General features: G+C 38.0%; 1 long non-coding RNA gene across 3 annotated transcripts in view; it reads right to left on the reverse strand.

The window, feature by feature from the left end:
* Window positions 1–17,719, reverse strand: part of LOC106004223 — a 30,530-nt gene that overhangs the window by 5,377 nt on the left and 7,434 nt on the right. The window lies entirely within an intron of this gene.

A 17,719-nucleotide genomic window follows, 5' to 3' on the forward strand; every position in this document is an offset into this window, starting at 1 on the left:
ACGGTGGACAGGAAGGAAAACTGACCTGCCTAAAAAGCCTGCCATGTGGAGGCAATTGATGAACGAACTGAAGAAGATGTTTGCTCTATAGGCACCAACCCATGAAGAAGACAATGATCAGACACAAACCCACAGTCTTTCCATTTTATTACATTTTTTTTCTTTCTTATTTTGGGATCTAGTATCTTATAACAAGCAGACCAAAACACATGAAAGATCTAGCTGTTTTTTTTGTGGTGGGTTTTTGTTTTCTATTGTTGTTGTTGTTGTTTTGTCTATCATTCTTTTCTGGACCAAATTACAAAATGGAAAAATTCACCTCAAAAGAAGGAACAGGAGGCAGTACTCACTGCCGGGATTTAATCAATATGGGTATAAAGACATCTGAACTAGAATTTAAAACAATTATAGGAGATGGAGGCAAGATAGCAGAAGAGTAGTGTTCTCATTTCATCTGGTCCCTTGAACTTAGCTAGATGACTATTAAAGCATTCAGAACACCCATAAATTCAACCTGAGATGTAAGAAAAGAACAGCTCAATTCTACAAATAGAAAAGCAACCGCTTCTTGCAAGGTAGGGGGTGCAGAGAAGTGAATCTGAGGGGATATATCAGAAGATAAGTGATGGGGGAAGGGAGCCTCTGAAAGCAAGCTATCAAAAAAGTGATTCAGAAGCAGAGGGCAAAATTGGAACTTTTAGAAGTCTGCTCCTATGAGAGACTTCCCTGAATGAAAAGTGCTCAGGTGGCAAAGAGGGTCAGAATGCTAGGTGGAACAGTGTGGTCTCAGGATCCCCAGGGACACAGAAAGAAGGGGGGTGCCTGAGTCAGCAGAGATCCCAAGCATTAGGGCAGGGAAACCAGGATGGGGTCTCAGCTTGGACAGCCTCCGCCATGACTGAGAGGATCCATGTGGGTGCACACCACAGGAGTCTACAGAGTTAGATGCACACAAAAGTGAAGACTTCTCTTTCCTGAGGATTTACTGAAGAGAGAGGGGGCTGGGGGATCTTTCAGCCCAGGGGCTAGAGATCAGGGTGTGGCCATTTTTATTTTTATCCACTAATGTGATGTGGAAAGGCTTCAGGGAACAAAAGTGACATAGAACAACAAAAAGCAGCTTACACTGAGCCTGGACTCCTGGCAAGGGGGTGGTACAACTCCACCCAGGCAGAAACCTGAAAATCAGCACAGCAGTCCCCTCCCCCAGAAGACCAGCTAGAAGAACAGACAAATACCAACTTTATGGAGCACACAGAGCTGCAAAACTCCAGCAGTAGGAGGAAATAGTACATATAACTTGATGGGTTTTCTTATGATTCTTTTATCTTCCAGTTTAAAATCTTGCTTTTCTTTATTTTTTCTTTTTCAACTCTTTCTTATTTTATCAACTCATTGTTTTTGAGTCCTTTTTTAGTTTTTCTTTTCTGTTTATTTGAGAGAGAGTGCAAGATGGGGGAGGGTCAGAGGGAGAAGCAGAATCCCCACTGAGCAGGGAGCCCAATGCAGGATTTGATCCTGGGACTCCAGCAGTATGACCTGAACTGAAAGCAGTCACTTAAACAACTGAGCCACCCAGGTGCTCTAAATCCTTTTTCTAACTCTCATTTTTACATTCACATTTTATGTATATATTCTTCACTTTTGGCTTCCTTTCAATGTGTGTGTGTGTGTGTGTGTGTGTGTGTGTGTACACATATATTTAAACATTGTGTATATAAACTATATATATATATAAATTATAAACTTCATATATATATACACATGTGTGCGCACACACACACATACATATATAATATACGTGTGTGTAAAGTTTTGCTTTCTTTACAATTTTTAAATTTAGTGTTTTCTAACACACAAACCAAAATACACCTAGGACTCAGTGTTTCACCCTGTTTTTGTCCATCTGGGAAATTATATTCTCTCTTTTTTTCCCTTTCTTTTCTTTTCTTTTTTTTTTCTTTTCTGTATTTTGTCCTCTTTTGATTTGTCTAGTATATATTTCGCTGGTGTCATGGTTGATATTTTTTTATCTTGTTCTCTTGGCCATCCATTCTTTTTTTTTTTTTTTTTTAAGATTTATTTATTTGTCAGAGAGAGAGCGAGCGAGAGCAAGCACAGGCAGACACAGTGAAAGGCAGAGTCAGAGGGAGAAGCAGGCTCCCTGCGGAGCAAGGAGCCCGATGTGGGACTCGATCCCAGGACGCTGGGATCATGACCCGAGCCGAAGGCAGCTGCTTAACCAACTGAGCCACCCAGGCGTCCCTTGGTCATCCATTCTTATCTGTGCAAAATGCCTAGAAGGAAGAATTCACAAAAAAGGAAAGACCAGATATAATAGTCTATCACAGATCTAATCAATATGGACAGAGTAAAATGTCAGAGCTAGAATTCAGGATAATGATTATAAAGTTACCAGCAGGGCTTGGAAAAAAACATAAGAGACACTAGAAAATCTCATCGAGCAGAAATAAAATCTAATTAGGCCAAAATTAAAAATGTTTTAATTGAGATGCAGTCTAATTTGGATGCTCTAAAAGCTAGGGTAATGAGGCAGTAGAGTAAGTCAGTGACATAGAAGACAAGAAGATGGAAAGGAAGGAGAATGAAGAAAAGAGAGAAAAACACCAAATGGACCATGAGGGGAGGTTTTGAGAAATCAGTGATACCATAATGTGAAACAATATTAGAATTATTGGGGTCCCAGAGAAAGAAGAGAGAGAGAGGGAAAGAAGGTATATTTGAGAATATCACAGCTGAGAACTTCCCGAATCTGGGAGAGGAAACAGGTATACAATCCCAAGAGGTAGAGAGAACATCCCTCAAAATCCATAAAAATAGATCAACACCCTGGCATATAATAGTGAAGTTTGCAAATTTCAGAGATAAATAGAAAATCCTGAAAGCAGCTTGAGGCAAGAGCTCCTTAACCTACAATGGTAGAAACATTAGACTGGTGGCAGACCTAGCCACAGAGACCTGGCAGACCAGAAATGGTTGTCATGATATATTCAGGGTACTAAATACTTGCAGCCAACAATACTTAATTCACCAAGGCTGCCATTCAGAATGGAAGGAGAGATCAAGAGCTTCCAGGAAAAACATAAACTAAAAGGATTTGTGATCACTAAGCCAGACCTACAAGAAATACTAGAGAGAATTCTGTAAGTGAAGAGAAAACCCAAAAGTAACACACACCAGAAAGAAATAGAGACAGTCTACAGAAAAAGTCTTTAGAGGTAACACATTGGAACTAAACTCATATCTTTCAATAGTTACTCTAATGTAAATGGGTGGGGAGGGGCAAAATGATGGAGAAGTAGGAGACCCTGTTTCAACCAGTCCCCTAAAGTGAGCTAATTATCTACCAGAACACTTGGCCTGAGATGTAAGATAATACACTTCTAGATCTCTACAGGGGCAGAAGACATCAGTGGAGAGGTAAAGTGGAGTAGGAGCACTTACACTGATATCATTGGAAAAACAGAAGGGCAAGGGAGCAACTAGAAGTGACCTATTAGAAAGTAATACCCCAATACAAAAGTTCCCTGTGGTTGGAGACCAGCATTAACTTGCAGTCTGGTTAAAAGTTTCAACAAGTCCCCTAAAGTGAGCTAAATATCTACCAGAACACTTAGCCTGAGATGTAAGATTATACACTTCTAGTTCTCTATGAGAGCAGAAGATATCAATGGAGAGGTAAAGTGGAGTAGGAGCACTGAGACTGATATCATTGGAAAAACAGAAGGGAGAGGGAGCAACTAGAAGTGACCCATTAGAAAGTAATACTCCAGGGCGCCTGGGTGGCTCAGTGGGTTAAGGCCTCTGCCTTCTGCTCAGCTCATGATCCCAGGGTCCTGGAATCAAGCCCTGCATTGGGCTCTCTGCTCGGCAGGGAACCTGATTCCTCCTCTCTCTCTGCCTGCCTCTCTGCCTACTTGCAATCTCTGTCTGTCAAATAAATAAATAAAATCTTTTTTAAAAATCTATAGAAAGTAATACCCAATACAAAATTTCCCTGTAGCTGGGGACCAGCATTAACTTGTAGTCTGGTTAAAAGCACTCAAAAACAACAAAAGTCTTAAGGGTAACTGGTAGAATCAAGCAGCCATGGGCACAGGCTTAAGCCTGTGGACCCAGGACAACCATCATCAGCAACCACCCATGCCAGAGATAGTGCAGCAGAGCCTCCAGTCTGTGGTCTCTGAGCCACCGGCTTTCTGCTGCTGCACCAGTGCTCAGCTGGGCCCACTCCTGCCCAGCATGAGAGTCTGCTATGGGTGCCAGCTGATGCTTTCTAGGTCCACAGCCTTCCCAGATCTGCATGCCTTGTGGGATCACAGGGTCTGAGCACACTTCTGCACATACCTGAGAGAGCTTGGTGTGGGTGCCAGCTGGCTCACACTAGGACAATTGCCTTCAGACACCGACCAAAGTCTGAACATTCCCAGCCTGTGCCTGAGAGAACCCAGCACGATCTCTGGTCGGGATCCCATAGCAGCAGCTGTACACGACCTGCAGCTCCGCTGGGTGTGAGTGCACCCAACATGGGCTTTGACTCCCAACAGCAGTCCTGGTAAAGACAACCACTGGAAGCAGGCTCCCTGAACCAATATCTCTCACAGTTTTAGTGGCACAGGGCTGCAGAGACAAGCAGTGCCTCACACAACCACTAAGACAGTGACTGGGATGCACAGCGCCTGTGGGAGGTTGCACTGTTCAGCAAAGTTTGCAGACGGGGGTCCATGTGTTCTGAACCACCCAGATGGGAGGAGTCCGAATCTTCTCTCTGAGGTGGAGGTCTTGGTGCAGTTTGCTTTCCTCTAAACCTCCAAAAAGCTGCAAAAAGCCACCAAAGAACAAAAACCTCTAGAGAACAAAAGCTTGAAAAAACAGTTTCTGCAGAGCCCTGACCCTTGATGGGGGCAGGACGACTCAAGGCAAGCAAGACTGACAGGAGAACAATGCAGCAGGCCCCTCCCCCAAAAGTCAAGCCAAGAGAACAGGAGGACAACCACCACAGGATCCCCATAAAACTGTAAAACCCCAACATTAGGGGAAACAATATATTAACCTCAGGTATCGCCCTAACCCCTGTATATTTAATAGATACGACTTTTTTTTTTTTTTTAATTCATTCCCAGGACTCTGGGTCTTTTAATTATTTTTAACCTACTTACCATACAACTAGAGGTTTAATACAACATATTCCATAAAAAGCTTTTACTTGAACTTTTTTCATACATGTACCTGTTTTTCTTTTTTTTTTCTTTTTTTTTTTTTAATAAGAATCAAGGTAACCCTTTTTCCCTATTCAATACTACCCCTATATATAAACCAATTTTAATCTCCCCTCATCTCTGGAAAGTTGAGAAACTTAACAAAGACATCAAGATACACCCAGGAAGAACCAAAATACACTTCTTCGCCCACATTGAAGATTTATAACCATCGTCACCATCTTTTTCTTCTGTCAGTATTTCTGTGTATTTATTTTTCTTCTGGTATTATATAAATCTTATTCTTGGGGTTCATTTTGGCTAGATTTTTTTGTTGTTGTCATTTACTTTTGTTGGTCCTTTTGTTTCTCCATTTTTATTTATATACCTTACAAATCTTACTTTGGGGGGTCATTTTGGCTAGGTTTTCTCTTTTTTTCTCTCTCTCTCTTTCTCTTTCTCTCTCCCTTTTTTCTTTTTTCTTACTTTTTGGTGGTGACCTCCAATTGCTCCAAGACTTTCCAGGATGCACCTTGCCTCGATCGTGGTTGATATTTTCAGCTATACATCCACTCTTCCACCTCTTACCAAAATAACTAGAAGGAGGCATACCCAACAGAGAAAAAATTCAGAGACTGTGCCTTCTGCCACATAACTATTGGATAAGGACATAAACAGTATCTTGGAAAGGGAATTCAGGGTAACAGTTATTCAGACAATGATTAGGTTGGAGAAGATGATTAGTGACAACATAGAATTTCTAAGGGCAGAAGGGAGAGCTGACCTGGCAAAAGTTAAAAATGCTATCAATGAGATCCAATTTAATCTAAATACTCTAACATCTAAGGTAACAGAGGCAGAAGATAGAATTAGTGATCTAGAAGGAAAACTGATAGAGAAAAAGATCAGGATGAGGCCTGGAACAAACAGCTTAGAAGCCATGAAAACAGAATTAGGGAAATGATGCCATGAAACATTTCAACGTCAGAATTATTGGGATTCCTAAAGGGGTCAAGAAACACAAAAGACTAGAAGATATAAATGAACAAATTCTGAATGAAAATTTTCCCAATCTGGGAAATGGAACCAGCGTTCATGACCTAGAGGCAGAAAGAACAACCACCAAGATCAAGGAATCTAGAAAAACCTCAACACTGGATTGTGAAACTCACGAATCATAATTTTAGACAAGAGCTTCTGAGGACAGCCAGCGGAAAGACATTCCTTACGTACAGATGAAGGTCCATCAGAATAATGTCAGACCTGTTCACAGAAAACTGGAAAGCCAGAAAGGGCTGGCAAGATGTACTCAGGGCACTAAATGAGAATAACATGAAGCCAAGAATACATTATCCAGCAAGGCTGATATTCAAAATGGATGAGAAGATAAAGGGCGTCCAAGACTGGCAAGGTTTAAAAAGTATGTGACCACCAAGCCAGCTCTACAAGAAATATTAAGGGGGGGGGGGTTATAAAAGAAAGAAACCGAGAGTGACATAGAATAGAAATTTACAGAGACAATCTATAGAAACAACAACTTCACAGGCAACATGATGTCAATAAAAACGTATCTCTCGATAATCACTCTCAAGGTGAACTGCCTAAATGTTCCCATAAAATGGCACGGGGTTGCAGAATGGATAAAACAACAGGACCCATCCATATGTCTGTCTCCAAGAGACACATTTGGAACCTAAAGATACATCCAGACTGAAAGTGAAGGGATGGAGAAGCCAATGGACCTCAAAAGAAAGCTGGGGTAGATATACTCACATAAGATAGATTATATTCTAAACTAAAGACTGTAGTCACAGATGAAGATGGACATCATTCTTAAAGGGTCTATCCACCAAGAAGATCTAACAATTGTAAGTATTTATGTCCCCAATAGGGGAGCAGCCAACTACATAAGACAACTGTTAATCAAGATAAAGAGTCATATTGATATGAACACATTAACTGTAGGGGATCTTAACACACCACTCTCAGTAATAGACAAATCACCCAAGCAGAAGATAAATAAAGAAACAAGAGCTTTGAATGACACATTGGACCAGATGGACCTCATAAATATATATAGAACTTTTCACCCTAAAATAACACAATACTCATTCTTCTCAAGCACACATAGAACTTTCTCCATAATAGACCACATAATGAGTCACAAATCAGGAATCAACTGATACCAAAAGACAAAGATTATTCCCTGCATATTTTCAGACCACAGTGCTTTGAAACTGGAACTCAACCACAAGAAAATGTTTGGAAGGAATTCAAACACTTGGAGCCAAAGAACATCCTGCTTAAGAATGCTTAGATCAACCAGGAAATTTAAAAAATTCATGGAAACCAAAGAGAATGAAGATGCATTGGTCCAAATCCTATAGGATATGGCAAAAGTTTGGATACATTGCCATCCAAGCCTCACTTAAAAAAAAGAAAAAAAACTGAAAAATCCCAAATACACCAGCTTTCCTAACACCTTAAATAACTGGAGAATCAACAACAAATTAAGCTAACCCCACACACAAGAAGGGAAATAATCAAGATTAGAGTGGAGATCAATGATATAGAGACTAGATATACACTAGAACACATCAATGAAATGAGAAGCTAGTTCTTTGAAAGAATCAATAAGATCGATAAATCACTGGCCAAACTAATCCAAAAGAAAAGAGAGAGAACCCAAATTAATAAAATTATGAATGAAAGGGAAGAGATCACGACTAACACCAAGAAAATAGAAAGAATCATCAGCAATTATTATCAACAGTTATATGCCAATAAGTTAAGCAACCTAGAAGAAATGGATGCATTTCCAGAAATGTTCCTGGAACCCTATGAACTTCCAAGACTGAATCAGGAAGAAATTGACAACCTGAATAGACCAATATCTAGCAATGAGATTGAAACAGTGATCAACAACCTCCCAAAAAAAAAGAGGCCAGGACCTGACAGATTCCTTGGGGAATTCTACCAAACATTCAAAAAAGAAATGATACCTAGTCTCCTGAAGATGTTTCAAAGACTAGGAACAGAACAAAAACTTCCAGACTTTTTCTATGAAGCCAGCAAACCAAACCAGGCAAAGACCCCACCAAAGAGGAGAATTTCAGACCAATATCATGATGAATATGGATGCCAAGATTCTCAACAAGATTCTAGCTAATAGGATCCAACAGTACATTAAAAAGATTATCCACCATGACCAGATGGGATTTATCCCTGGGTTTCAAGGATGGTTCAACATTCACAAATCAATCAATGTGATAGAACAAATCAACAAGAAAAGGGAGAGAAACAACATGGTCCTCTCAACTGATGTAGAAAAAGCATTTTACAAGATACAGCATCCATTCCTGATTAAAACTGTTCATGGTATAGGGATAGAAGGAACATTCCTCAACTTCATAAAATCTATCAATGAAAAACCCACAGTGAATATCGTCCTCAATGGGGAAAAGGTGAAAGCCTTCCCACTGAGATCAGAAACATGACAAGGATGCCCACTCTCACCACTCTTGTTCAAGACTATAAGTCCTAGCAGCAGCAATCACACAACAAAAGGAAATAAAGGTATTCAAATTGGCAAAGAAGTCAAACCCTCTCTCTTAGCAGATGACATGACACTTTATATGGAAAACACAAAAGACTCCACCCCCAAACTACTCATACAGCAATTCAGTAATGTGACAGGATACAAAAATCAATGTACAAAAATCAGTTGCTTTCTTATACACTAAAAATGAAAAAACAGAAAGGGAAATTAGAGAATCGATTCCATTTACTATAGCACCAAGTGCCGTAAGATACCTGGGAATAAACCTAACCAAAGAGGTAAAGGATCTGTACTCAGGGAACTACAGAACACTCATGAAAGAAATTGAAGAAGATGCAAAAATATGGAAGACCATTCCATGCTCATGGATCAGAAGAATAAACATTGTTTAAATGTCTACATTGCCTAGAGAAATCTATACTTTCAATGCTATCCTGATCAAAATTCCATTGGCATTTTTCAAAGGGCTGGAACAAACAATCCTAAAATTTGTATGGAACCAGAAGAGACCCCATATTGCTAAGAAAATGTTGAAAAGGAGAAATAAAAATGGGGACATCATGTTGCCTGATTTCAATCTCTACTACAAAGCCATGATTACCAAGACAGCATGGTACTGGCACAAAAACAAACACACAGACCAGTGCAACAGAGTAGAGAGCCCAGATATGGACCCTCGATTCTATGGTCAAACAATCTTTGACAAAGCAGGAAAAAATATACAGTGGAAAAAAGACAGTCTTCAATAAATGGTGCTGGGACAATTGGACAGCTTTGTACAGAAGAATTAAACTTCACCATTCTCTTACATCATATACAAAGATAAGCTCAAAATGGATAAACGACCTCAACGTAAGGCAGAAATCTATCAAAATCCTAGTAGAGAACATAGGACATAACTTCTTTGACACCGACCACAGCAACTTCTTTCAAAACATGTCTCCAAAGGCAAAGGAAACAAAAGCAAAAATGAACTTTGGGGACTTCATCAAGATCAAAAGGTTCTGCACAGCAAAGAAAACAGTCAACAAAACAAAGAGGCAACCCATAGAATGGCAGAAGATATTCGCAAATGACATACAGACAGAGGGCTGATATCCAAGATCTATAAAGATCTCATCAAACTCAACACACACAAAACAGAATATCATGTAAAAAAAAAAAAATGGGCAGAAGACATGAACAGACCCCGCTCCAAAGAACACATACAAAAGGCTAACAGACGCATGAAAAAATGTTCATCATCCTTAGCCATCAGGGAGACTCAAATCAAGACCACATTGAGATACCACCTTAGACCAGTCAGAATGGCCAAAATTAACAAGACAGGAAACAACATGTGTTGGAGAGGATGTGGAGAAGGAGGGAACCTTCTTACACTGTTGATGGGAATGCAAGTTGGTGCAGCCACTTTGGAAAACAGTGTGGAAATTCTTTAAGAAATTAAAAATAGACCTATGACCTGCAATTGCACTACTGGGTGTTTACTCCAAAGATACAGACATAGTGAAAAGAAGGGCCTTCTGTACCCTAATGTTCATAGTATCAATAGCCACAGTTGACAAACTCTGGAAAGAACCAAGATGCCCTTCAAAAGATTAATGGATAAAGAAGATATGGTCCACATATACAATGGAATATTATGCCTCCATCAGAAAGGATGAATACCCAACTTTTGTACGACATGGATGGGAATGGAGGAGATTATGCTGAGTGAAATAAGTCAAGCAGAGAGAGTCAAATATCATATGATTTCACCTACTTGTGGAGCAAAAGGAATAACACTGAAGACATTGGCAAAAGGAGAGGAGAAGTGAGTTGGGGGAAATCGGAGGGAGAGATGATGCATGAGAGACTGGGGACTCTGAGAAACTAACAGAGGATTTTGAAGGGGAGGATTTGGGGGTATGGGTGAGCCTGATGGTGGATATTAAGGAGGGCATGTATTGCATGGAGCACTGGGTATAGTGCATAAACAATGTATCTTGGATCACTGAAAAAATAAAATATTATAAAATGATAAAATAAAATAAAAGTAAAGTAAATGGGCTAAATGCTTCAATTGGAAGACAAAAGATATCAGATTAGATTAAAAAAACAAGACCCATCCATAGACTGAGACTCATTTTAGACCTAAAGACAGCTCCATATTAAAAGTGAGGGATGGACAAGCATTTATCATGCTAATGAACCTCAAAAGAAAGCTGAATTAATAATCCTCATATCAGACAAATTACATTTCTAAGCCAAAAACTGTGTAATGGATGAAAAGGGACACTGTATCATACTTAAAATGTCTATCCAACAGGAAAATCTAACAATTATAAATATTTTTCTCCTAACTTGGGAGCAGCCAATTATATAGACCAATTAATAACCAAATTAAAGAAACACATTGACAATAATAATAGGGGATTTCAACACCCAACTCACAGCAATGGATAGATCATCTAAGCAGATCAGTAAGGAAAGAAGGGCTTTGAATGACACACTGGACCAGATGGACTTCACAGATAGATAAGTAGCACTTCCTCCTATAGCAACAGGATATATATTCTTCTTGAGTCCACATGGAACATTCTCCAGAATAGACCCCATACTGGGTCACAAATCAGGTCTTAACTGGTAAGAAAACATTGAGATAATGCTATGCATATTTTTAGACCACAATGCATATTTTTAGACCACAAAGTCAACCATGAGAAGAAATTTGGAAAAAACATAAACATGGAGGTTAAAGAACGTCCCACTAAAGAATGAATGGCTCAACCAAGAAATTAAAGAAATATTAAATATACATAGATGCAAATGAAAATGAAAATAGGACAGTCCAAAACCTTTGGAATGCAACAAAAGTGGTCTTAAGAGGAAAGTATATAGCAATACAGGGCTTCCTCAAGAAAGAAGAAAATTCTCAAGTACACAACCTTACCTTACACCTAAAGGAACAGGATAAATATCAGCAAATAAAACCGAAATCCAGCAGAAGAGAAATAATAAAGATTAGAGCAGAAATCAATGATACAGAAATCAAAACAAAACAAAACAAAAACAGAACAATGAAACTAGGAGTTGGTTCTTTGAAAGAATAAGATTGATAAACCTAGACTTATCAAAAAGAAAAGAGAAAGAACCCAAATTAATAAAATTATGAATGAAAGAGGAGAGATCTCAACCAACACCACAGTAATACAGTTATAAGAGAATATTATGAGAAATTAAATGTCAACAATTTAGGCAATCTGGAAGAAATGGATGCATTCCTAGAGATGTATAAATAACCAAAACTGAAGCAGGAAGAAATAGAAAAACTTAATAGACCCATAACCAGCAAAGACGTTGAGTTAGTAATCAAAAAATCCCCCAATAAACAACAGACCAGAGTCAAAGGGCTTCCTAGGAGAATTCGGCCAATCATTTAAAGAAAAATTAATACCTATTCCATTTTTTAAGATTTTACCAATTTATTTGACAGAGAGATAGGAGAGCACAGGTAGGCAGAGTGGCAGGGAGAGGGAGAGGGAGAAGTAGGCTCTCCATTGAGCAGGGAGCCCAAAACAGGACTCAATCCCAGGATCCCAGGATCATGATCTGAGCCAGAGGCAGATGCTTAACTGACTGAGCCACCCAGATGGCCCAATATCTATTCTTCTGAAGCTGTTTCAGAAAATCGAAATGGAATGAAAACATCCAAGCTCATTTTATGAGGTCAGCATTATCTTGGTCCCAAAACAAAAGATCCCACTAAAAAGGAGAATTACATACCAATATCCTGATGAACATGGATGCAAAGATCTCACCAAGATACTAGCCAATATTATCCAAGAGTACATTAAAAGCATTATCCTTGGGGCGCCTGGGTGGCTCAGTGGTTAAGCCGCTGCCTTCGGCTCAGGTCATGATCTCAGGGTCCTGGGTTCGAGCCCCGCATCGGGCTCTCTGCTCGGCAGGGAGCCTGCTTCCTCCTCTCTCTCTGCCTGCCTCTCTGCCTGCTTGTGATCTCTCTCTGTCAAATAAATAAATAAAATCTTAAAAAAAAAAAAAAAGCATTATCCACCATGACCAAGTGAGGCTGCCATAGTGGTTCAACATTTGAGAATCAATCAACATGATACAGCAATAAAAGAAAGGACAAGAGCCATATGATCCTCTCAATAGATGCAGAAAAAGAATTTGACAAAACACAGTATCCTTTCCTGATAAAAACCCTCCACCACATAGGAATTGAAGGAACATACCTCAATATCGTAAAAGCCATATACAAAAGACCTACAGCAAATATCATCCTCAACAAGGAAGAATCAAGAGTTTTTCCCCCATGGTCAGGAACACGACAGGGATATCCACTCTCACTATTGTTGTTCAAAATAGTCCCAGCCTCAGCAATCAGACAACAAAAAGAAATAAAAGGCATCCAAATTGGCAAAGAAGTCAAACTTTCACTCTTCACTCTAGAGAACCCAAAAGACTCCATCCAAAAATTGCTAGAACTGATACATCATTTCAGCAAAATCACTGGATATAAAACAAATGCACAGTATTCTGTTGTATTTCTATACACCATTAATAAAGCAACAGAAGGAGAACTCAAGAAACAATCCCATTTACAATTCACCAAAATCTGTATGATTCCTATGAATAAATCTAACAATGAAGGTTAAAAAAAATCTGTACTCTGAAATCTATAGAACACTTAGGAAAGAAATTGAGGAAGACACAAAGAAATGGGAAAAAATTCCACACTCATGGATTAAAAGAACAAATATTGTTAAAATGTTTAACAAAATGTTAAATTTTTAACAATTTAAATTGTTAAAATGTTTAACAAAAATGTTAAAATATCTATGCTATCCAAAACAATCTATATATTCAGTGCAACCCTTATCAAAGTATTGTCAACATTTTCACGGAGCTGGAACAAAAAATCCTAAGATTTGTATGAAATCACAAAGACACCCGAATAGACAAAGCATTCCCCAAAAAGAAATCCAAAGCTAGAGACATCATAACTCTGGACTTCAAGCTGTTTTACAAAGCTGTAATCACCCCAGTGTTCATAGCAGCAATGTCCACAATAGCCAACTGTGGAAAAAGCCGAGATGTCCTTAAACAGATGAATGTGATTGATATATATACAGTGATATATACAATGGAATGTTACTTAACCATCAGAAAGGATGAATACCCAACCTCTGCACCAACATGGATGGGGCTGGAAAAGATTATGCTAAGTGAAATAAGTCAAGCAGAGAATGTCAATTATATGGTTTCACTTATTTGTGGAAAATAAGGAATAGCATGGAGGACATTAGGAGAAGGAAGGGAAAAGTGAAGGGGAGGAAATTGGGGAGAAAATGAACCATGAGAGACTATGGACTCCAAGAAATAAACTGAAGGTTTTAGAGAGGAAGGGGGTGGAGGATGGGTTAGCCCAGTGATGAATATTAAGGAAGGCACATATTGCATGGAGCACTGGGTGTTGTAGGCAAACAGTGAATCATGGAACATTATATCAAAAACTAATGATGTACTGTATGGTGACTAACATGACATAATAAAAGAAAAAAAGCTGTAATCATCGAAACAGTATGGTACTGGCACAAAAACAGACACATAGATCAATGAATAGAACAGAGAACCCAGAAATGGATTCTCAACTCTACAATCAGTTAATCTTCAAAAAAGCAGGAGAAAATATCCGATGGAAAAAAAGACATTGGACAGCCACATGCAGGAGAATGAAATTGGATCACTTCCCTACACCATATACAAAAATAAACTCAAAATGGATGAAAGACCTCAATTTGAGACTGGAATCTATTAAAATCCTAGAGGAAAACACAAGCAGTGACCTCTCTAACCTCAGCCATAGCAACTTCATTCTAGACATATCTGCAAAGACAAGAGAAACAAAAGCAAAAATGAATTACTGGGACTTAATCAAGATAAAAATCTTTCTCACAACAAAGTTGACAAAACTAAAAGGCAATTTACAGAATGGGAGAAAATATTTGAAATGACATACCAGTTAAAGGGCTAGTACCAACATCCAGAAAGAACTTATCAAACTAAACACCAAAAAACATAAATCCAGTCAAGAAATGGGCAGAAGATATGAACAGACATTTCTCCAAAGAAGACATACAAATGACCAACAGACACATGGAAAAATGCTCAACATCACCAAGCATCAGGGAAATAGAAATCAAAACCACAATGAGATACTACCTCACACTAGTCAGCATAACTAAAATGAACAACTAAGGAAACAACAGATGTTGGCAAGCATGCAGAGAAAGGAGAACACTTTTACACTTGGTGGGAATGCAAACTAGTGCAGCCACTCTGGTAAACAGTATGGAGTTTAATAAGTTAAAAATAGAGCTACCCTATGACTGAGTATTTGCAGTTCTGGGTATTTACTCAAAGGATACAAACCTAGTGATTTGAAGGGGCACAGGCACCCCAATGTTTATAGCAACAATGTCCACGTTGGTCCAGATAGATACCCATTGACAGTTGAATGGATAAAGGAGATGTTATACACAACACACACACACACACACACACACACACTGGAATGTTACTCAGCCATCAAAAAGAATGAAGTCTTGCCATTTGCAATGACATGAATGGAAAATCATTGAGTATTATGTTAAGTGAAATCAATCAACCAGAGAAAGACAAATACCATATGATTTCACTCATGTGTGTAATTTAAGAAAGGAAACAGATGAACATAGGGCAAGGGAAGGAAAAATAAAATAATATGAAAACATAGAGGGATGCAAACCATAAAAGACTCTTAACTATAGGAAACAAACTGAGGGTTGCTGGAGTGGAGGTGGGGTAATTGGGTGATGGGCATTAAGGAGGGTATTTGATATAAAGAGCACTGGATATTATATGCAACTAGTGAATCCCTAAATTCTACCCTGAAACTAATAATATACTATATGTTACTAAGGAGGGCATGCCTTACATTGTGATGAGCACTGGGTTTTATAAGCAACTAACGAATCATTGAACACTGCATCAAAACTAATAGGTACTATATGCTGTTAACTGGACATAACAAAAAATATTGAATTTAAACAAAAAATTAAAATAAAACAATTATAAAGATCTAGTTGGGCTTGAAATAAAGCCTAGAAGACACTTGAGAATTCCTTACTGCAGCGATAAAAGAACTAAACTCTAGAGAGGTCAAAATTATAAATATCAAATAAACAATTTAACTTTACATCTAAAGCAACTAGAAGAAGAAAATATGATTCCCCAAGTTACTAGAAGGAAAATAATAATAGAAATCAGAGTGGAAATCAATGAAATAGAGCATAACAATAGAAAAAGTCAATGAAACTAAAAGGTGGGGGCGCCTGGGTGGCTCCGTGGGTTAAAGCCTCTGCCTTTCGCTCAGGTCATGATCTCAGGGTCCTGGGATCGAACCCCACATAGGGCTCTCTGATCAACAGGGAGCCTGCTTTCTCCTCTCTCTGCCTGCCTCTCTGCCTACTTGTGATCTTTCTCTGTCAAATAAATAGATAAAATCTTTAAAAAAGAAACAGAAAGAAAGAAATAAAGAAAGAGAGAGAGAGAAAGAAAGAAAAGAAAGAATTACAACTGATACCACAGATCCAAAGGATCATAACAGACTACTATGAATAATTATATGCCAACAAATTGGACAATCTAGAAGAAATGGATAAATTCTTTAAAAGTTACAATCTCCTAAGACTGACTCACGAAGAAATAGAAAATTTGAATAGGCTGATTACTAGTAAGTTCAACATCCATTTATGATTAAAAACTCTCAACAAAGTGGGTATAGAGGAAACAAACTTCAACATAATGAAGGCCATACATAACCAACCCACAGCTAATATCATACTCAATGATAAAAAACTGAAAAACTTTCCTCTAAGATCAGGAACAAAACAAACACGCTCACTGCCACCACTTCCATTCAACATAATACTTGAAGTCTAAGCCACATCAATTAGGTAAGAAAAAACAATAAAGGCATTCAAAATGGAAAGGAAAAATTAAAATTGTCACTATTTGTTGATGACATGATACTTTATATAGAAAACCCTAAAGGCTTCACCAAATTAAAAAAAAATCCTGTTAGAACTAATAAATGAATTTAGTAAGTTTGCAGGATACAAAATTAATATACAAATATCTGTTGTGTTTCTATATAATAATAAAAAACTATTAGGAAAAAATCAAGAAAATAACCTCCTTAATGATTGTATCAAAAAGCATAAAATACATAGGAGTAAATTTAGCCAAGAAGGTAAAAGACCTCTACTATAAACTCTAAGACATTGATGAAGGAAATTGAAGAAGGCATAAATAAATGAAATGACATTCCATGCTCATGGATTGCAAGAACTGATATTGTTAAAATGTCTACATTACCCAAACCAATCTACAGATTCAATGAAATCCTTTTCAAAATTCCAAATATTTTTTTCACATAACTAGAAGTAATAATTCTAAAATTACTATGGAACCACAAAAGATCCAGAATAGCCAAAACAAGTAAGACAGAAGAACAAAGCTGGAGGAATCACAGTCTTTGATTTTGAACTATAATTGACTCTTGAACAATGTGGAAGTTAGGGGCACTAACCCCTCATGTAATCAAAATCTTTGTATAACTTCTAATTCCCCCCAAAACTTAACTACAATAATAACCTACAGAGAAGCCTTACAATAATGTAAACAGTTGATTAACATATATTTTGCATGTCATATTTATTTATGTTGTATACTTAAAATAAGCTAAAAAAAAAGAAAATGTTATTTCAGAACTCGCAAGAAAGAGAAAATACATTTACAGTACTCTAATGTAAAAAAATCCACATACAAGTGGACTTGCACAGTTCAAATCCATGTTGTTCAAGAGCCAACTGTATACTACAAAACTTCTTTA

Source organism: Mustela putorius, unplaced genomic scaffold, assembly GCF_011764305.1.
Source record: "Mustela putorius furo isolate JIRA1106 unplaced genomic scaffold, ASM1176430v1.1 tig00003867_pilon_pilon_pilon, whole genome shotgun sequence".
Taxonomy (NCBI): domain Eukaryota; kingdom Metazoa; phylum Chordata; class Mammalia; order Carnivora; family Mustelidae; genus Mustela; species Mustela putorius.